This window comes from Brassica napus, chromosome C4 (genome assembly GCF_020379485.1).
Source record: "Brassica napus cultivar Da-Ae chromosome C4, Da-Ae, whole genome shotgun sequence".
NCBI lineage: Eukaryota > Viridiplantae > Streptophyta > Magnoliopsida > Brassicales > Brassicaceae > Brassica > Brassica napus.
Genome location: NC_063447.1, coordinates 10,543,706 through 10,566,699, shown reverse-complemented (window position 1 = coordinate 10,566,699; position 22,994 = coordinate 10,543,706). Strand labels below are relative to the sequence as shown.

Sequence of the window (22,994 nt, the reverse complement as noted above, 5' to 3'; positions counted from 1 at the left end):
TCTTGATCAAGCTCACCCGATAAAGCCATCCGCAACAAGTTTACTCTGGTGCAGTCTAAAGGTTTAAAGGGTCTGGAAGATCTCTTGCAATACTGGTTTTGGACGAGACTGAAAATATTCTTAGGAGGTGGTAGGAGGTGTTAGGAGAAGCACTAAAGGAATATGAGTAGAAGTAGTTTCTTTTTTTATTTCAAACAAAGACACACTTAATATTAAAGAATAATAAATTTAACATTCATTAAAAAAAAAGGTTTTATATTAGCAGCAGTATAACAGAGTCAACCCTTGACTTTTCATGAAACTGAAATTCAAATTATGAACAAAATTAAAAATAAAAATACACTTGTTCTTAAGGGCATTGACAATGCAGCATTGTACAAGCCCAACATTTACATAAGTAATGGCATAACTCGGTCAAATTATAATTGTTATATGTTTTCATTGTTAATGCATATCTCCTTCATTTGGGTAGAGTATTACCTATTGTTAGTATTATCCGCTGAGATAACCAGTATATGATGGCAGAGATAAGCGAAGCTTCAAAGCGAGAGAATTTATAATAGAGTTTCCTTCTCTCCCAGCGTATCCAGGCGGGTAGATCACTAATTCGGACGTCGACCATCTGACACGTGCCAGGGAGGAAAAACGTAGTGTTTCATTAAAAGATTTGTGCACTTCGGTTGGGCTTTTATTTTTGTTGGGCTTTGCGGTTGCTTAAGACTTCCACACAATTTGGATGGGCTTTCCTGTGTTCTTCTTCTTCGCCTCTCCAGCACCCAATGTCGATTAGGTTTTCTCAATAGCTCTTTCATCTTCTTCCTCAGCGTACGAAACGATACTATCAATAAATAATCATCTTTAAAAAAAACCTCCATTAATCTCTCACACACGATCTATAATCAATGTGATTTCTGGATCTACAAGGCGGTGGAGGTTCATCTATAAAAAAGGTATGATTTCCTTCTTAGAGAATCATCCTCTCATTCTTCTAAGCTAACCAGTAAACTAATTATGTGAGATATGGCTAACGTTTCGGTATTCCTCTCCGATCTGCAGACGAGCCGCTCCACCTCCACTGTTCGAGTCCAGTTGCTCTCTTCTCGGTTCTCACTTCTCAGGTATCTTAATTAGCTCCGCCATTTGTTCATAAAAAGAGTCTTTCACAACCCAAAAAATTGTGAAAGTTCAATTGTTCAATTCTTCTTTAGATATTCTTTTTTCTAAAGTTTTCAGTTCAATTATGGTTTAAAGGATATGTTTAAATGTTCTCTTGGAGTATATATATATATATAATCGTATACCAGATATTTATGTTCTGAAACAGAAAATCAAATCTGTATTGGTTTTTGTGTAGGGAGCTGGTGGACCAGAGGAGGAAGATAGTTGATAGCCGACATGCCTGAAACCTCTGCTTAAAGAGCAGTTCTTTGTTCAGTGCAAGTTTCATGTAGACTCACAAGGGTGATTGCAATATGTATTACTTAGACTGCACCAACGGTGAGCTTTGCTCTCTTTGTCTTGCCCACCATAAAGGTCACCTCATCATCCAATCCAAGTGCGTTCTTGCTATAATCTTAATTAGTTTTTTTTGGTTGGTTGTGCTCTGTGGTTTAGGTTTTGAATTTGTATTGATTGGTTTTGGCAGATAGGTCAATCTTTAGGTCTATATAGGTCTATGTATCAATAGCCTGCCACAATTCTTGGATCCATAACAATTTTATCCTTCATCCAATCAGTGAATCTCCACTTATAAAAAAGGTAAGCCTGATCCCATGAATATCGTCATCACATTCCAATAGCAATAGAAATTTCTCAGTATAAAATTTTTATATGGATTGACACTGACTAGGGTGTTTGGAAAAGGTTAGTGGAGGAGATGGTGGTGGTGGTAGCCAACATCATGACGGCACTGAAACTGATAGGAAGAAGAAACGTTATTAGCGTCACACTGCTTAATGTTATGTGTCTTAATCTCTCTCTTTTGTGTGTTTGAAATTTTGTCTGAATAAGATTTGTTGATACTGTTTCTGTAGGCGCAACATGAGAGAGCAGATAACAATGCACTAAAGGCAGAGAACGACAAGATTCGATGTGAGAACATAGCCATTAGAGCAGCACTCAAGCATGATATATGCCCTAATTGTGAATATCCTTACTTCGATGAGCATAAGCCCCGGATCGAAAATGCACATCTTAGAGATGGGGTTTTGTTTATCGATTATGGTTGTTTAATCATTCAAGCCCCCTCCTCTTTTCTAAATCTGATATTTATTGCACAGCTTGAAAGAAAGTCAACGGTTGCATCAAAGTACATGGGAAGACCAATCTCCTCCCACCTCTCAACGCTACATCCAATGCAAATCTCACCGTTGGATCTGTCCATGACTGGTCCTTCACTGGATTTTGATCTTCTTCCAGGGAGTTCTATGCATTCTCAGTCTAATAACTTGGCTACTATATCAGACATGGACAAGCCTCTTATGAACGACATTGCTTTGACTGCGATGGAATAATTGCTTAGGTGATAGACTATGGATTTGACCCATTTCCATCCATAGTTTATAGGTGTTTTTACTAATAATTATATTATTATAGAGTCTATTTATTATATTTATAAGATTATGAATGTTTTGGAGATAAGAATGATTTTGGAGCATTTTGGAGATATTTGGAGTAAGCACCCGAGATGACCATCGAGATCGACTATCGGTCGATATTGGAGAGCTAGAATCGATCGATACACAAGACATGGTGTCGATCGACAGCAAAGCGCGCAGGAAGCCTGTTTGGTCACAGCCGACTTGAAGCCCAAGATTTCACTATTTTACAAGATTGCTCTTTACGAGTTTTTACCCTAATTTTATAAGTTTTGCCGCCATGTTAGAGGCAAAATGTATTTTCTTTGTGTTTTATTGTTTTATTGATAGATATGAGATAAGATCCAAAGTTATAATTTGTGATTGGAATTGATATCTATTTTATTATTTTATGAAGTTTTTATACTTAACTGATGCTATGAATTGCTTAGCCATGTCTGAGTAGTTCTCTTGTTACATTTTAGGGTTTAAATAGGTTAGGAGGGATTAGCCCCAACTATAGATTGCTGAGTTGTGATAATCATCTTTAGGATTGTTCATTAATGCATGTGTCTAGATTAGCTACCTAGAACCTGCCATTGGATTGATTTGATAAAAGTCATAGCTTAATTCTCATCCTAAAAACATTCTAATAGAGCTATGAGCAAGGCGAGAGCTGATCTAGTGATATGCCCATTGGAATATCGATCGACGGTGCAAAAGGTGTATCGATCGATATGCCCATTGGAATATCGATCGACACTTTCTATAGATCAATATAACGAGAGTTGAGATCATAGATCTAGTTAATAGACAACAAGTCAGTGCCCGCAAGAGCCGAAAGACTTGTTGATCAAATAGTTGAGCTTTACATTATCATGCATGCAACTCATTAGGCATCTATAGGATTATAATTCCAACTTTCCTGAATAAAAACCCTAAGTCTAACTATTTTCTTTTTAAGCACCAAAACCCCAAAAACCTGCTATTGAACAAACACTTGTTCAATATAAAACTGCAATTTATTTTTTAAACTCTTAAAACATCTTTGCTTAACAAATCATATTTGAATCCTTAGGTTTCCTAGCTCCCTGTGAATTCGATCCCTAAGTAGTACAACTCGACCTCTTATTTGAGAGAGTATAAATCACTCCTTAGGGTAATTTGAGTGGTATCATTAGGCTTTTTAACACAAACGAACCGGCAGCGGCAGAGACCGTCTCAATTTGATGCTCAGGTTTATATGTTTGCAGAGTTTGACTATGAAACCAGTGCTGGTCAATGCTTCCTCAGTAAGTAAGATGCTCAAATAATAGTCTGTTAGTTACGATCATGAAAAGCAACAAAATTGTGGTCTTTAGATTCTCAATGGTGCATGTATAATAGTATTCAACTTCAGAAGATTATATAGACTGTCTCAGATTTTTGAAGAATGATACAATCAGTTTATGGTTACATGGTTTGAACCTCTCGCACTAATTATATCTTTGTCAATCAGGCTCACTAGCACAGAAATCTCTAATCCCTTTTGTCGCTATTATTTGTTGTATCAATGTAAAGATAAAAGGTCATGGTTATTTTCATGAACTTTAAATGAATTCAGTCATGAGAGCTTGACCATTAAGTATATGGAATAGATTACTAGATTTGCCTCAACGTTGTTTTGAATGAATGAGTCAAAGACCATTTCTTATGAAAATTGTATTCATCGAAGCACATGAATACATTAATTAATAGCATTCAGAATTAACTACATGAATCATAAAAAAATGTTACACAAATCGTAAAAGAAAATTAACCTTTAGTTACCCATTTTTTGTTTACAAACCCCATTTTGCAATATCATAAATTTCATGCTACAATAGAAACTTTTTTTTTCTCATCTATATAAATAAATTAAACAAAATATTATAAATATTGAAACTCTTCAAAAAAAACATATTTTAAATATAATATTAAATGCAATACAATGTATAATGAAGTAATTTATATATATATATATATATAAATAAAAAATTACTAAATTAAATCACTTAAACTTAGCACAAACCAACTAATATAATTTTATTCATTTACAAAGAACTACAAAATATTCAATTAAAACTGTTAAAGTTAAGAAACTAATAGAAAAATAAAGAATAAATAAACTATTTACGTAATAGTAAACAAAGACGTAGATTACATATGCATCAAAGATATCTGCTTTACACCTATGGAACGACCTTAAACGAATTAAAATATTTGAAACAGAATTTTATAGTTATATATTTAAGTGTTAATTTATGATATAAACAATTAGATTTATACTTTCACTATTTTACTTAGGAAATATTATTTCTAGCCCAACATATACCGTAACGAAATGTAATCATATTAATCTCAATCCATTCATACAAATGATAATCATAAGCCACAAACTTATTCTTAAGAACTTAAAATATAGTAAACCGCAATTGACCAACCAATTTTAGATTCAAAATTACCAAAAAACATACAAGGCGAGAACCACATACACCTCATTCACTTAATATAATATGTTTTACGTCGTAATCTATTAATATAGACACAAACATCGAACTCAAATAGAACTAATCTTAACATAAATAATCCTTCAACACCATAACATTTTCAAAAACCATAAACATTATTATATACTTCGCTTATCAAAAGTTTACAAAACACATGACAAAGAAAATATACAATTACATTACCTATAAAGTACAAAAAAAATTCTAAAAAAGCATGAATTATTTTAGGGATGACTTAAAGTTTTGAGTCATATTTGTAAAAAATATTTTAATAAGTTAGTTTAATAAAGAATATTTTAAAACTAAACATTGAAACTAAAATAAATATTAAAAATATAATGTTATTTATTGAAGGTTACTATCATTATAATTCAAAACAAAGATATTTATTATAATAATCTCATAATTTTTTTATTTTTTGTTTGTTTATAATATCTTTTAATCTATAATAATTTTTAAATACTTTATAAATTAATATAAAATAAATTTTATTATAACTTCTCGTCCGGATCGGAGTTTGTTTAAAAAAGAATCATTAATTACCAGATACATGCATAGCCGGAACAACTCTAAACCCGAGACAATACCACATGCTGCTACGTGTGCATGAAAGAAAAAAAAAGATATGCAGACTTTTTTTTTTGGTCAACATTTTCATTAATGCCCACATGGGCTTTAAAGATTACAATGCAAAGAAAAGCAAGCCCAGTTTCCAGATTACACAAGAAATATATATCTTTGCATTACACGTGTATCCTAAATGGTAGAGCTTCTAAAGGAATCCAGAGGTATGACATCATGTTGACTTCGTCGTCACATCATCCCCACCACGTCGTGACTTGGCCACCGCAGTCTTAATCACCATCTCACCATCATCAGCGGAAAATGCAAAGCCACTTAGAATTAACAAGCTCGTACTCACTTTTATTTGCATCGTTTAAAGCCTTTGCTTTGATTATCCCAAAAGATTGTTGAGATTTAGGCTTAAACACCAAGAGTTAAGAACCCAGTTAATCGGACTAGAGCATTCCTTAAAACACCGTCTGAACATGACCAGAGTTTTAAATCTTCATACACTTCTCCAGATAACCGCAACACCTTGAATCTTCACACATGGATGACCTGCACTTTAAATCGCCATAGCCAAGAAGTGAGGATTTACTTTCTCATGAGCAAAGAGTCAAGCATTAGTGAAAACCCAGATCTGTTCAATCGATTGGGGAAGACCAGAAAGAGATTATAACACACAAAGGCTAGAGATTTTAAGCCGATTAAACAAAAGATAAACCGAACCCAATCGGAGTTAAGATCCGAACAAGACGGAAGAACAAAACCGGATTAAAACCGGAGACAAACCCCAAACAAGTCGGTGACAAAACAAAATAAACTAATTACAAATTTACAAGGCACAACGCCGGCGAACTGGACGTTGGCCAGAGACTGCAAATCCGAAAGCCGGTAACTTCAAGAAAAGATGAGAGAGACGAGAGAGATAAGAGAGAAGAATAGATTATTCCATAAATAGAATAAATTTTATTATGGAGTAAAATATGGAGTTTGACCGAAACATTTTGTACTCCATAATTTATTTTAGGCTCAATTAGGTGAATATACAAAGAGAAAAAGACAAAAATAGCACTAAATCAAGTTTTTGTTCCCAAACTAGCACTCAAGGTCAAAAGTCACAAAAATAGCACTTAATGTTTTATCAAAAGTCACAAACTTAGAGTTTAGAGTTAAAGGGTGGGGTTTAGGATTTAGGGTTTAGGGTTTAGGGTTTAGGGTTTAGGGTTTAGAGTTTAGGGTTTAGGGTAGGGTTTAGAGTTTAAGGTTTAGGGTTTAGAGTTGAGAAATGAAGTTTTGGGGATAAGATTTCAAATTTTGAAAAATTAAAAAATTAAAAATTTCAAAAGATAAACTTAGAAAGGTGCTATTTTGGTCATTTTAGTTTTGGAGTGCTATTTTTGTGATATAAACTTATAAAGGTGCTATTTTGGAGATTTGCCCATATACAAATTATAGGAGAAATTTGCAGAAGTGTGTATTTTTTTATTAATTTGCGAACATGAAGATTGAAGATAGCACATTGACATTTATGTCCTTGACAACAATCAGATAGACCTACTAGCTCGACTTGGAACCGCAAATTATGAGGTTATGAATTGTCTTATTGTTTGATTGATGAAAAGTTGAAAAGGACGTGAACAGATTGAAAAAGAAAATAACTTAAGTATATATGTGTTCTCTACTCCTCCACATATGAAACCGGTTAGCTAAATAATAATTTAAAAAGGAATTGATCGACGAAACCAAGCCACCTCCTTCTCTTCCATGTCCTTGTTCGCCAATTCCGTCGCCGGTTTCTTCTTCCGCCATCAACTGAAACCAGAGCCTGGCCGTCGTCTCACGACAGGACCACTTCCGCGAACCACCACAAACTTCGTCTTCGTTCTCGGCTCTGTGTCGGCTTCTCCGCCACGACATGACTACTTCCGCATTCCTCTGTGACGTCTCTGTCTTCCTCGTCGTGTTCATTGAGATCCTCAGCCGCGACAATCGCTCATAGCCACCGTGATTCAAGCTTTTTCGGCGTGGAAAGACCAATCCTAGGGATTCATTCTTCGTCATGTCTTGCTCCTTCGAGGCCGGCTTCACCGGATTCAGGCTTTGCCGTCGGGATCGAAGTGAAGAGGAGTTCCAATGGTGATTTCCCACTTTTGCAAAAAAGGTCCCTAAACTTCTGTTTTTTACAAAGAGACTCAGACTTTCAGTATGTGCAGAAATATCCTATTGATTAAGCTCCAGACATTTCAATCTTACAATTTAGCCCAAGCAAATATTCTGAATTTACAGCGTTAGTCTATGAACTGTTGATAACTTCGTTTCTGAACCCATTGTACAAAGTCAAGATGAGGAATATAACAGGATAAGTTACTTTGTAACCGGAAATATTTATAAAATTCGATAAATCTCTAACGAGATTTCCATATATATGTATACCATGGTGAAAATCCGAACCCTAATTATTAGAGGTCACAACAGATAAATTTTAAGCCCTAGACCAAAAATCATTAACCATGATATTAAGTTAGAGAACACTGTCATCAAAAAGTATAAACTAGTCATAGATACTATAACAACATCAAAATTAGTAATCACTATACCCTAAACATACATAGATAATCCCGAATGTATAATATAAAGTTTGTCTTGGTTTCATCTCTTATGGTTAACCTGTAGATTCCCCAACCAATAGTATTTTGTTATTTCATACTCCCTCTGTTTCAATATAGATGATGTTTTAGAAGTTTTGTTTTGTTTCAATTTACATGATGTTTTGAAATTTTAAGGAAGTTTTGAGATTTTAAGGTTAACTTTAACTTTATTGGAAACTGTTCAACCAATTAGATTTTATAGTCTTTTTTTTATAATTGGTTAACTGATTTTAAAATTATATCTTTAAAATATTTTTCTAAGAAAATGTAATTTTCTTAATCTTTGTGCACTATTACAAAACATCAAGTATTATGAAACGGAGGGAGTATTTCATATCTTGAAAAAAAAACAAAGAGTATATAAATATCCAACAAGTTATATTAGGTTTTTTAAATAAAAAATATAGGTAAAGTAAAAATAATAGTAGCTGCTAAAATAATGATTTTAAAAATATTCGTAACACCTTCACCAAAAAAACTAAACCCTAAACCCTAAATATAAACCCTAAACACTTGGATAAACCCTAAACCCTTGGATAAACCCTAAACTCTTGGGTAAACCCTAACCCCTTGGATAAATCTTAAATCCTAAATCATAAAAACTAAACACTAAATCTTAAAAACACTAAACTCTTAATCCTAAACCCTAAACCTTTGGATTTACCTCAAGGTTTAGGGTTTAATATTTAGGATTTAGGGTTTAGTGTTTTAATGACGGCGTTAGAAATATTAAAAAAAAAAATTCTTTTTGCAACTACTATTAGTTTCTTATTTTTTTTTACCTTTTTATTTTCAAAATATAATATAACTTGTTAGATGTTTGTTATATTTTTTCTTTTTTAAAAAGATATGAATAACAAATTACAATTGGGTGTTGAACCTACATACATTTCCACCTTAGGGTTGAACTCAAGAAAAACTTATATAATTGGATAATACCATATAGATTCCTGTTGAGTTGAGTTAATATAAGAGATGAATTAATATGTATGTACGAGTTTAACCGAATATTAAAAAATTAATTCGGATACTATAATTCAGATTCCTATGTGCGAAAGACGAAATCAAATATAACCAGATAAGTTATGGTGTAACCATATATTTATGGGATTCGATAGTTCTCTAACGAGATATCTGGATATATGGATTTGGTACCGGATATGCCATGTATCAATAATGATTTTGGGAAACTGATGATTTCAAAAGAGACCTTGTTGTTCTTCCTTTCTTGTATCGATAATGATGATTCTTCTACCTTTTTTCACACTAAAGATTAGAACTTTAGATCCAAATTTCCAAAATCAAATAGAATTGTGATTTAAAGTTGCTTATTCCTCTCTCATGTGTAAGGCTCGTGCTCGCTAACAACAAGATAATGGTAGAGAAAGCCATGACCGGCGAGAACCCTTCCGTCACGTTGATCGGTATCCGGGTGGGGAAGGTCACCACGAACACTGGCTAGACACCGGACAGTCGCAGTTTCCTCCACCCTCGGTGACTAGACATCCTCCGGTGCTAGAAACGGATCCGAGTCTGGATTTCTTAGATCGGAGAGATCTTTTCCTTCTTCATCATCATCGTTGAACATTCTCAGGATCTCCAAACTTCAAACTCGTCCATTAATGGGGAAAAAATAGGGATTTATGTGAAGATGAGAGATATTCTTTCAATAATTAAAAAAAAAAAAATTAGAAGAGCAAAAATGAAGAAACATAAAAAATATAGAATCGTGACGGGTAAAGATGGGGTACCGGTTTGGTCAGTACAACACCTAAGTCTAAATGTAGGAGCATACTCGTATTAATCAAAAATGTACAGTCTCCATGTCTGTTTACCTAAATAACATTTGTTTTGTGGTTATCTAGTGCAAAAACCCTTTATTTTACTTCATTTTAGAATTAAAAATAGAGAGTAGGAAACATACGTCCAACACCAAGAATATAATTTATTCGCTATCTGAACCGTGTCACTATATTTCATCCGAGACAACCAAAACAATAATAAAACGTAAAATAGAATGCCTTTCGACGTCAAAAGAGACTCGGTTAAAAGATATAATTACTAACAGAGTTGTTCAACAGCAGTGGCGATTTGAGCTGGCTGAACAACCGTCCATTCCTCCAACGTACCGGCGTAAGGTGTTGGAACTTCCTGAGAAGACAAACACATCACCGGAGCATCCAAGTAATCAAGAAATTTCTCGTTTATGGCTGCCGTCAAACTCGCTCCTATCCCTCCCGTTCTCATACATTCACCGAGTTCCCAATTGTGTAGAGATCAAACGGCTTCAACGACCTAATGTCGATGACCTATGGATCATACCCATTGTTCACCAGCGTCTTTGCGCCTGCATTACATGGTACCTGATGATACACATGTATTCTATTAGTTTAATAGCAATGTTGTGATTCATTACTTGGCTGTGATTCATTTACCTCATTCTTGAATAAGTCAGGATCGTGATGTGTTCACCAGGTCTGACCATTTTAGGTTCTTCTAGATTACAGATGTTTTCTTCGTCAGGGATATTCTCCTTGAGGTTATAAAGCAGAACATGTTCAAAGAGTATCACAGGATCGACTGGAAGTAAGACTCTAGCCGCTGGGAATGCTCAGCTCCGAGCTGCCGGCCCACACCACCAGGCCCACGAATGACAACCGGGATGGTGAACTGGCCCACCGGATGTGTAGTGAAGCATGCCACAGTTGTTGGAGATTTGGTTGAAGGCTAAGAGTAGAAACCCCAAGTTCATACCTTCGACAGACGGGTCTTAGTCCTCTCCGATGCCCATACCAGTGAATGCCTTTTCACAGATGGGGGTGTCGAGAACCCTGAGATCGCCGAATTTTTCAGCTAGGCCTTTGGTGACTTTGTACGAGCCTCCGTAGTGGCCTACGTCTTTACCCATGAGGCATACATGCGGGTCTCTGTCTATCTCTTCTTCTAAAACTTCTTGAAGTGCCTCGAAAAGTAATAGCTCATGTCTGCACAAGTTTTTATATAGCTAAAACAAGTTATGCTTAAGGTTGCAGCAAAAGGGATAAACTCCAGAGCATTAGGATGGAGATGATACGTAGAGTTTGATGAGGTGGAGCTGGTGGCAGGCAGCATTGTCCGTCTTCTTAGTCTACAGTTAAAAACGGAATCTCGTCAAAAGATGCGTTTGCAGATTCCTAAAAGTAGAAAAAGAGAAAACCAAAGATAAACGCACATGCCGCAACAGCCTTAGGTATCAATATGTTGGAATGAAAAACTTTATAAGATGGAGAAAGTGTTTTAAGTGTTTGAAGAGAAAGAAACTTTGTGAAGAATAAAGATTTTATAACTTAGAAGAGAATCTTATTACTTGTTACAAGCTTGGTTTTTTTCTTGGTGATACAAAATGAAAGGGGAGTGGAGGTATTTATAGTCTCCAAAATACAAAATATCTTACATATTTTAATCCTAAATCTAGAGAATTCTACCATAATATCTAAGATTTTTTATCATAATTATCTAGATAATTCTATGAGAATATCTAGATTTTTATTCTAAGGAGGTGGATGATTTTTCTAGAATTTGGACTAAGTTTTGGATCAACACATGATTAGCCCAATACTTAACTTGATCCAAATCAAGTTTACCTTTTAACACCCCCTCTTAAACTTGATTTGTTACTCTGAGTAAGCTCATCATCTTGATAAAGTCTTCTCGCTTGAGTGGCTTGGAGAAGATATCAGCTACTTGATCATTTGTCTTCACATACTCCAATTGCACATCCATCTTAGTAACACATTCTCGAATGTAGTGATAACGAGTGTCGATGTGCTTACTTCGATCATGGAAGACTGGATTTTTCGCCAATGCTATTGCCGACTTGTTATCCACAAAGATCTTCGTTGTCTCCTCTTGTGGTAGGTTCAACTCCTTTAGCAAGTTTCGTAGCCAAATAGCATGGCAAACACATGAAGTAGCTGCCACACACTACAAGAAATATGAGTATCAGTAGCAGTTCGTGATAGCACGATTTCACAAACTGCTACCAAAAGTGTTAAAATCGGATCACAACTCTATTGTAGCATTAAAATCGCGCTAGTAAAAAATTTCATTAAGCGGGAACATAAAAACCAATACTTTAGCTGAAAAGTGATTTTAGAGTAAAACACTTGGCCAATTTTCAGCTCTTTTTTTTTGTTCTCACTCACGACACAAATTTTTTTTTTTTACTTGAATCGATCTACCTTCTTCTTCCATCTGCTTCAGTTGTAAACCTCAGACTAGTTTTTGTAAAAGATGAACGAACTGGGTTCTTCTCTAATCGAAAACACCATCGTCACCTTGTTCAAAATCGAAACTTAGGAACCCTAGTCCGCCTTCTATAATTACTCCTCCGCCTTCCTCTGTCGCTCTTCACCACCATCTTCTCTAGATTCACACTCTCATTCTCCCTCCTCCACTGGCTACGACAATTCGAGCTCGACGATTGTTCTCAAGAAAGAAGATGAATTTGTGTTATCATATCCACTCCTCTGTCCTCAAGCTTCCCCATTTCTTCACTCCAAAGGTCTCTTCTTTCTCTATCCCTCTCTTTCGAGCAACCCCTTTACCCTCTGCGCGTGATTGGTCACCGATAAACAATCAAGTTTAACACTTTCGAGTTTTTTTCCATGTCTCAGAGCTTTATGGCGTCTCATCGGCGAGAATTGAGAGTGTTCACAGTGGCAACAACCACAGAAGAGGCGTCTGGTAACATATAAGACAGCTCCAATATCTCTACCTGAAGGCTCGTGGAAACAGGTAGAGAGATCTTCTTGATTCTGTTAAAAGTTTGAAAGATTGAATCTTTCTTGTTTGTTTAGGTAGCTGGTGGGGTTACAGCTGCTGGTATGTATGCTGGATTTCGGGCGTCAGGGAAGAAGCCTAATCTTGCTCTTGTAACCTGTGATGTCGGTGCTGTAGCTGCAGGTCCAAATGCTAGCTATCTTTGTGGTGCTTAATATTTATTCAGTGGCAAATACGTTTCTGATTTTATTTTATTTTTTCTGTCAGGGGTGTTTACAATGAATGTGGTTGCTGCTCCTGTAGTTTACTGCAAGAAGGTTCTTGGTTCCTCTGAGGTAAGACTCTTTTCTTTTGGCTCAGCTTGATTGGAGAGAGTCAAGATTAAAACAATTGAGTGTTAACCCTCAAAGCATGAACACAGTCTATGGCTTATTTTTTCCATACACTAACAACTAAAGATGTGGGCCAAGAGTTTGTAGTGCTTGTACTAATCAGCACAGTCTGCTACTTCTTATTCCTTGAACATTTACTGGTAATGCTTGTTTTATTCTCCTGAGGTGTCCCAAAACACGGGCTCTAAATGTCATTGCAAAGATTACATGACATGACAAGGGTTCTTTATATGTTATGTATGTTCGTGACTTGAAATCATAAGCTATCTTATCGCCATTTTCATTCACCTTAGGACGAAGCAGAGGTTTCGGGTTCGTGACTATGTCTTCTGTCTGAAGTTGAGGCAGCTGCTCCGCAGTTTAATGGCTATGTAGGAATATACATATACTCTTAACAACACTTATTTCTCAGGCTCTAGAGAGTGTAGATAAAGCTCTTGTGTCTCGACTAGTAGTAAGAGTATGTGTAGCAGCTGGAGCAATGGAGAAAAGCCTGTGCCTCGACAATATCTTGGGATCGGTTGTTGTGTGAGCAAAAGGGCCAAGAGAACGTTTTCAGACCACATCCTCTCACTGCAGAGCTTGGCCTATATACCAAATCGTATCATCACCAGCGGTAAGAGCAGGAGCTCTTACATTTTCACTCAACAAAAACGTAGGGGTATCAACCAGGGCGCCATGATTGTGTGGGAAGTGAGTTCTTCCTTCTCCCGCTCTCTCTCTCTCCTTTGTATTTCTAGCTGTATAAAGAGTGGCGTTGTGCTTGCGTTTGTTGGATTTTATGTCTGAGGATGTGACTTTTTGTGGTGTATTCGATGGTTGGTCCTCTCTGTCATCTTGTTGCTTGAGTGATAGATACATTGCCTGTGAAGTTGCAGTCTTTCTTTCATGTCTGAGATACATTGAACATTAACAAGATGCTTGTGTCGGAAGTGAAGATGATAAGTGTAAAACTTGAAAAGATTCTATGTAAAATATATGTTTTATAAGTTTATTGAATATAATTTTGAGCTCAGTTCATGGACTTGGATCAAACCAAGGTTAAAAGTGATGAACTTTTGTTTTAAGGCAAGCGTAAAATGAAGAAGTAAACAAAATGTTTAAACCAAATATAATTTTGTAAACCAATTTTGGAACCGGTTAAAATTTTGTAAGCACATTCAGATTTATTAAAAAAAAAAAAATTTGTTTTTTGTGGTTTTTGAAAAAAAAAAGCAAAACCCTAAACCCTAAACATGTTTTTAAACCCTAAATATAAGCTTTAAACTTCAGTCTTTTCATAATATAACTCTAATCTTAAACTCAAAATTTAATTATTTTAAAAAATCTTATGTCAAATTTAAAATCTAAATCTTAAAACCGCAACCTAAATACAATACTCTAAACCCCAAATTCCAACGGTATATACAAAGTCATGAATATAATCTCTACAGATAATATTATTAGGTTATTACTAAACTAAACCCTATTCCTTATATAAACTATAAATTTATTTGTTTTATTTTCAAATATCTATCTTAACCACTATTATATTATCACAAACCTTAAACCACATACTTTAAACTTAACTACAATTATATAAACTAATAGTCAATAATGGTAGTATTAATTAGAAGATTTTAAAATTTAAGTCGTAATTTAGTCTTTTTAATTTTAATCTATAAATTCCAAAACATAAATCTTAAACTAAATTAGAAATAACAAAACATAATTTTTTTAAAAAATTATAAACTTTAAATCCTAAACTATAAGCAGAAACCTTTAATCTAAAATCTATACTTTAAATGTAAACTATAAACCTTAAACCCCAAAACTTAATCCCAAACCTTATTCTCCAAACTCTAAATATACTTCAAACTTAAAACTTTAGATATAAACTTTAAACTTTATATCATAAATCTAAACTTTGAATCTAAACTATATTTTTGGAAACTTAACTATGAACTTTAGTATTAAACCCCAAATCCTATCCCCTGACCCCCAAACTCTACTCCCAAAACCCAAACCATATTCCCAAAAATTCAACAAACATCAAATCTAAATCTTAATAACAAACCTTTATATACAACTCTAACCCTTATACTTTCAAAACTCTAAATCCCTAAATCATAAAGAATTATAATAGAAAGTTTAAATTTAAATTCAAGTATATATATATATATATATATATATATATTTTTGTCACAGATTCAAGTATATTCTAAGACTCAAATTATATACTTATTCAGAATATAACCATCAAAAACTTGTAATTATTCAACATGTCTAAGCTTTTATTTAGAATCTCGAAATTTAAATTGCAATTTTTATTACTTTCTATAGATTATGCACTTTAATAATAAAACTAAACAACATGATAATCAAAACACAAAAGAAACACTAAAAGTAAGTGTCAATCCGTAAACTTCTTTCTCATTGGTCGAGAAGGGCAAGGATTACCGGTTATTATATCACAGCCGTCTATCTCACCTCCTTTTACGTTATTCTTCTTCTTTTTAATAGCAATCCTAGTGATTCTTTTCTATTGGCTTATACAAGAAAGTGGAGATAACTTCTTTTTGTAATCTTAACCGTTGATGAATTTAATCTAAGGGACATAAACATTTGCTTCTTTTTTTTAATGGGTTTTCTCTCTCTCGATCTCTGCTCCTCTCATCTTCTACCGTAAACCTGAAAGAAAAATCTCTACTCTAATCAAGAAACCACCTCTGAATCGTCGAGTTTGAGTCTTACACCGTTTGAATTCGAACCTTTCTTTGTAAAGTTCTGAGCTTTACTCATGGCAGCTTATGCTCGTACCTTCGCCTCGTTGACCCATCTCCAGCAAACCTTCTCGCCGCCAATACCTCTTCTCCGACGACATCACAGCGCCAAACCCACTTCCCGAATCACCTACAATAAATTCGTAGCTCCATCTTTTCTCCTACTCTGGAATAAACCCTCCATCTTTTACGAAGGACTCCACTTCTCACCTCGTTGGTTCATGTCTCGAGCCCAAGAGAATCTCCAATCAAAACAGAATCTGACATCGACTAAGCCATCGAGTAAGTTCCTCATCGGGGCTCCAATTAGGGTTTAGATTCGTAATCTCTAGTCCGTCCTTTTGCTCGATTTGGTCCTTTTGATTCATTTTTTAGAGGTAGTGAATGATGATGAAGAGGTTCTCGTAATATCTCTCTCTCTCTCTCTCGATTCTGATTTCGGCTCTTTTTTTGGTAAATGAAGTTGATTAAAAGAATTTTCCATTAAAGTTTGAATCTTTTTCTGTTTATGTTTTGAAAACTGGGTTTCAGGGATAAGCAGAAGATGAAGAAGATGAAGAACATCAGCAGACAGAGAGAAGAGGCGGAAGCAGAAGAATAAGCAACGACGGAGGAGTTTCATAGATGGAGGTTGTGGCGGCGGAGGAGGCAGAGCGGGGGAGACGTGCGGAGGAGGCGGTGCAAAGGAGTTATAGGGATATTTTTGGTTTTTTTTGTTAGATTTAGATTTTAAACCCGGTTTAGTTTTTGGTACATTATAGTGCTTTTTGCATATTTCTAGTATGGTTACAATTACTAAAAATTCTATTTTTTAATTTTCTTTTTTTACAATATTTCCAATTCTATATCCCATTAAAAAAACAAAATTAGTAAATCAAACCGAAAAATGTGTCAATATAGAAAATATTAGCTATTCAGTATTACCTAGAGTATAAACGTCATAGCACAAGTAAAACGCTGTATTATAATATTCAATGGCACAAAAAAATTGCTATTAAATGTTCAAAAATCCAAAAAAAAACTGAGTTACAAAAAGGTATTCTATGACAAAAAAACAAATGTCATAACAAAATATTTTATGGCACACGAAAAGTGCCACATAAAATATTTAAATAGCGAAAAGAAATCGCTATAAATAGGTATAATATAACACAGGACCAACGCTATAATATCCGTATATTGTTACAGCACGCGAAAAACGCTACGCTAGGGGGGGGGGGGGGGTCTATTATAGCTGCGGCTGTCACGGCGTTCTTCGAAAGGCTATGAAAATGATATGATAGCGTTTATCGGGTGCTATTAATACCGATATTTCTTGTAGTGACATACTCCGCTTCACAAGTAAAAAGAGTGACAATTGGTTGCTTCTTTGACATCCATGTGAAAGCGGTTTCTCCAATGAAAAACACGAAGCCACTTGTGCTTTTCCGGTCATCTACATCTCCACCCCAATCGCTATCGCTATATCCAACAAGCTTGTAATCGTCAGAAATAGAGTAGTACAAGCCAAAGTTGATTGTACCTTTGATATAGCGTAGGATCCTCTTCGCTGCTTTGAAATGAGTTGTTGTTGGATGCTCCATGTATCGACTCACAACTCCAACTGCGTGTAGGATGTCGGGCCTTGTGCACGTTAGATAGCGTAAGCTTCCAACTAGACTCTTAAAGAGTGTTGGATCCACACTCTCTCCTTCTTCTTCTTCCTTTGATAACTTGACTCCACATTCCATTGGCGTGCAAACTGGATTTGAGTCATCCATCTTGAACTTCTTAAGCACCTCTTTAGCATAGCCTTCTTGAGTAATGAAGATTCTATTTTCTTCTTGCTTTACTTCAATGCCAAGGTAGTATGACATCAATCCAATGTCGGTCATCTCGAACTCCTTTGTCATCTCCATCTTGAAATCTTCAAACATAATCGGATTGTTGCCAGTGAATATCAAGTCATCAACATATAAGCATGCAATCAATATATCATTGTTTTGAGTTTTGATATAAAGTGCATGCTCATATGGACACTTGATGAAGCATTTCTCCTTGAAGTACTTATCAATCCGAGTGTTCCATGCTCTTGGTGCTTGCTTTAATCCATAAAGCGCCTTCTTCAGCCTTAAGACTTTGTCTTCTTCTCCTTTAACTATGTAGCCTTGTGGTTGCTCAATGTAGACTTCTTCCTCAAGGTCTCCATTTAAGAAGGCTGATTTGACATCCATTTAATGTATCCTCCAACTCTTTTGGGCTGCCAATGAAATGATTAGTCTAACCGTTTCTAAGCGAGCAACTGGAGCAAATACCTCATCGTAGTCGATCCCGGCTCTTTGACTATAGCCTTTTGCCACCAATCTTGCCTTGTACCTTTCAACTTCTCCTTTAGAGTTCTTCTTTGCCTTGTACACCCACTTCACACCAATTGCTTTGTGTCCATTTGGAAGTGAAGCTAACTCCCATGTATCATTCTTTTGAATCGACTTGATTTCCTCATCCATTGCACTTCTCCATGACTTCTTTTCTTGGGCTTCTTCAAAGTTCATAGGCTCGCAATCCGCAAATAGACAAAATAGAGTAAGATTATCTTGATTTTCGGTTACCTCGTAGATGTCTTGTAGACTTCTAAAATGTGGAGTCCTTTCACTTGAGCTTTCATCTCCTTGAGAACTTGTTGTTGGTGAAGTTGGTGGTGTAGCTGGCTCTTCTCTCGGTTGCTCCACATTCTCTTCTTCAAAGGATGGAAAGAAGTTGTAGTCTTCATTATTTGATCTCCAATCCCATTCTCCTTCTTCATTAAAGATGACATTCCGACTAATGATTGTCTTCTTTGTTTCAGGATTGTAGAGCTTGTAGCCTTTGGAGTTAGCGTCATACCCAATGAAGATGTACTTCTCACTTTTATCATCTAGTTTGCTCCGCTTCTCGTCTGGAACATGAGCGTGAGCAATGCTTCCAAAGACTCTTAGGTGTGAAACTCCAGGCTTCCTTCCGCTCCAAGCTTCTTGTGGTGTCTTTTCTAAAACACTCTTTGTTGGAGAACGGTTTGATATATAAACCGCACAAGCAACTGCTTCTGCCCACAACTCCTTTGGTAGCTTCTTACTCTTGAGCATGCTTCTTGCCATCTCAACTATTGTCCTATTCTTTCTTTCCGCTACTCCATTTTGTTGAGGGGTTCTTGGCACCGTCAACCGTCTTCGAATGCCATTATCTTCACAATACTTCAGAAACTCCTTGGACATGAATTCTCCTCCTCGATCTGATCTCATGGACTTGATCTTAAGACCACTTTCCTTCTCAACATGGGCTTTGAACTTTTTGAAATTTTCAAACACTTCTGATTTTTGTTTCAAAAAGTAAACCCATGTTTTTCTTGAAAAGTCATCAATAAGAGAAGGAAGTAGTTACTCTTACCAAGTGAACTTGGTTTGATTGGCCCACATATATCTGTATGTATGAGTTCTAGTGGCTTTCTTGCTCTTGTCTCCGACTCCTTTGGAAAACTCATCTTGAATTGCTTTCCAAGTAAGCAACCTTCACACACTTGATTTGGATGATTGATGCAAGGTAATCCTTTCACCATTTCTTTCTTGGAAAGTAGCTCTAAACCTCCAAAGTTGAGATGCCCAAATCGAAGATGCCAAAGCCAAGATTCCTCCTTGTAGCACATCTTGAGACATCGTGCAATGTCATTTTGAATGTTTAGGACAAACATTCTATTGCTTGACATTGGCACCTTTGTGATGAGATTATTTGCATTATCTCTTAAAGAAAGGCTATTATCTTTTAGTCGAATGTCATAACCTTTCTCTAAGAGTTGTCCTAGGCTCAAGATGTTGGTCTTCATGCTTGGAATGTAGTAAACGTTGGAAATGAATTGATGATCTCCATTCTTCAAGCGGATGAGAATATTTCCTTTACCTTTCACTTCCATCTTCGATTCATCTCCTAAAGCCACATCAGTTTTCACCGATTCATCAAGCTCCACGAACATGCTTTTATTTCCACACATGTGGTTGCTTGCACCACTATCAAGGTACCACTTGTGAACCTCATTTGGTTCATCTTTCTTGTAAGCCATCAATAGCATATCTTCTTCTTTACTCCTTTCTTCAACATAGTTGGACTTCTCTTCAACTCCATTGTTGTTTGGAGTTTTGCACTCAGAAGCATAATGTCCAAATTTCCCACAACTATAGCATTTGATGCTTGATTTATCGTACCTTGATTTTGGGTTTCCTCTTCCACGACCTCTTGATGAATTCTCTCCTCTTTGGTTGAAGTTGTCTTCATATGGTCTCCAACCTCGTCCATTTACACCACAACCTCGTCTTCGGAAATGACCGCCACCACGTCTTAGATTGCTTCGGCCACTTTCTTCCTTGTGATCAATTCTCATCTTGAGAACTTGCTCCACAATATCTTCTTTCTTCTTCTTCTTTTCTTCATAAGCTTGTAGTGATCCAAGAAGTTGCTCCATTGTCATAGTCTCCAAGTCTTTTGTCTCTTCAATCACGGTAACAATGTGTTCGAATTTCGAATCCAATGATCTAAGAACTTTCTCCATGATTCTTACATCATCTAACTTCTCACCATTTCTTTTTAGGTTATTAGTAACCGTCAAGACTCTTGAGAAGTAATCTGAGATGAGTTCTCCTTCCTTCATTTGTAATGCTTCAAATTCTCCTCTTAGAGTTTGAAGACGTACCTTCTTAACTTGTTCCGCTCCCTTGTAAGATGTCTGAAGCTTCTCCCATGCTTCTTTGGATGTCTTTGCTCCAGCAACCTTCTCAAATGTATCTTCATCTAATCCTTGATAGATTAGACAGAAAGCCTTCTTGTCTCTCTTCCTTGAATCTCTCAAACCATCCTTTTGTGTTTGAGATAAACCACCATCATTCCCCGGTTCAACGAAGCCTTTCTCGACTATCTCCCACACATCATGTGCTCCTAAGATAGCCATCATCCTAAGACTCCAATTGTCATAGTTGCTCTTAGTGAGCAATGGAACTTGGAAGGGAACACCATTGTTTGTCATCTTCAAAAGGAACTTGTAGCTCTGATACCACTTTGTTGGAATGAAAAACTTTATAAGGATGGAGAAAGTGTTTTAAGTGTTTGAAGAGAAAGAAACTTTGTGAAGAATAAAGATTTTATAACTTAGAAGAGGATCTTATTACTTGTTACAAGCTTGGTTTTTTTCTTGGTGATACAAAATGAAAGGGGAGTGGAGGTATTTATAGTCTCCAAAATACAAAATATCTTACATATTTTAATCCTAAATCTAGAGAATTCTACCATAATATCTAAGATTTTTTATCATAATTATCTAGATAATTCTACGAGAATATCTAGATTTTTATTCTAAGGAGGTGGATGATTTTTCTAGAATTTGGACTAAGTTTTGGATCAACACATGATTAGCCCAATACTTAACTTGATCCAAATCAAGTTTACCTTTCAACACGATAGGTCAGAACGACGAGAAATGAGAGGAGTATCAATAGCCGCCACGAGTTTGTTAGAATCGGTAGTATTAAACGGCGACAGAGCCGTTGCAGCTCCAGCTCCTTGGAGTATCGCAGACATTTTCCCGAGAAAAAAATCAAAGAGGCGGGTAAATTAACACAGAAGAAGAATTGGTTACCTCTGAGACCAGCAAAAACAACAACAATTGCAGTGAATATCTCCTATATAAGCAACGAGCTGTGATTGGTTGGTTCCTTTACAAGGATTAAACTTTAGAAATGGACGCTATAACCGTGAGAGATGTTTATCAAGTGACCAAGCTTGGATTTGGGAAAGTTATTTTCCATCGAGATTGCAAAAAATCTTAAGAAAAAATAGTCAACTGCTTCATCTTTCGGTTAAGAACTTCAAATTCATTTCTATCAAAATTGTAGCTCGATTTTCAGCCTCCACGAATCTTGTAGCTATGAATATTCACATTTATTGATCTCCAAAAAAATATATAATATTCACATTTATTACGTTTCAAAAATCTAAAGCTGCGACTGGTTAAGATAAATAATATGTTCTTTATGAATCTTAAAACTTTCAATATGTAGAACTTGAATCTTGCTAACAGCATTCACAAATCTTTTATCCATGCATTACAATATTCTTTATCGTCTCTCATCATCTAGATTTTCTATTGTTTCTGATATTCTATATGGTCTTATTTAGAAAAAGTGATTCATCGCAATGGTGGTTAGTCTAGATGCAAAGAATCTCGATGGATCACTGTTGAAACCTTTTAAAAGTGAAAGATTTTATAAGATCTAGGGTAAATGCAACAGTATGCTGAGATCATAAATTAATGGTTAATCGAGAGATACATGCACATTGTGTTTTATGTAATTTAGATATGAAATTATTTAAAATAATATGATGCGTGAGTAATTTACAAACGCATAACCAACTTGAGTAAGAATATAAAGGTTATAGATTTGTTTGATAGCATTGGTGATCAACTTTAGAATATAAAAGTTATGGATTCAGCATTTGAGGACGACTTTCTCTATCTCGTGGCAACTAACAAATTTTCTCAGCTAGATCCAAAGTAGTATGGTCTGAGGCTGTTTTATCAAATCATTTAGTCGCTAATGTTGTATGCTCTTAGGTTCCGTGATTTTGTTCGTGGTTTGTTTCGGTGTTCTGTTGTTGTTTTTTATTTTCTAGTGCTAGTGTTTATTGTAATGCATATCAGAAACAACAATTGGAATAATATTTAATATTTTACCAAAAAAAAATACTTTAGATTTAACTCAAC

At 35.5% G+C, this 22,994-nt stretch overlaps 1 long non-coding RNA gene and 1 pseudogene across 7 annotated transcripts; one reads left to right on the top strand and one right to left on the bottom strand.

The window, feature by feature from the left end:
• The first annotated feature begins 611 nt into the window (after positions 1-611).
• LOC106394528 lies at positions 612-3,007 on the top strand. 7 transcript variants are annotated; one of them, XR_007321999.1, is made up of 7 exons: positions 612-950; positions 1,057-1,118; positions 1,355-1,555; positions 1,646-1,758; positions 1,850-1,957; positions 2,034-2,091; positions 2,280-3,007. It is a non-coding gene; the product is annotated as an uncharacterized LOC106394528 (long non-coding RNA). The 7 variants fall into 7 exon arrangements; XR_007322001.1 differs by having other exon boundaries at positions 616-950; positions 1,864-1,957; XR_002658247.2 differs by having other exon boundaries at positions 616-950; positions 1,864-1,957; positions 2,034-2,204.
• A 7,373-nt stretch (positions 3,008-10,380) lies between these two features.
• Positions 10,381-12,081, bottom strand: LOC125585784 (annotated as a pseudogene).
• Between the last annotated feature and the right edge of the window lie 10,913 nt (positions 12,082-22,994).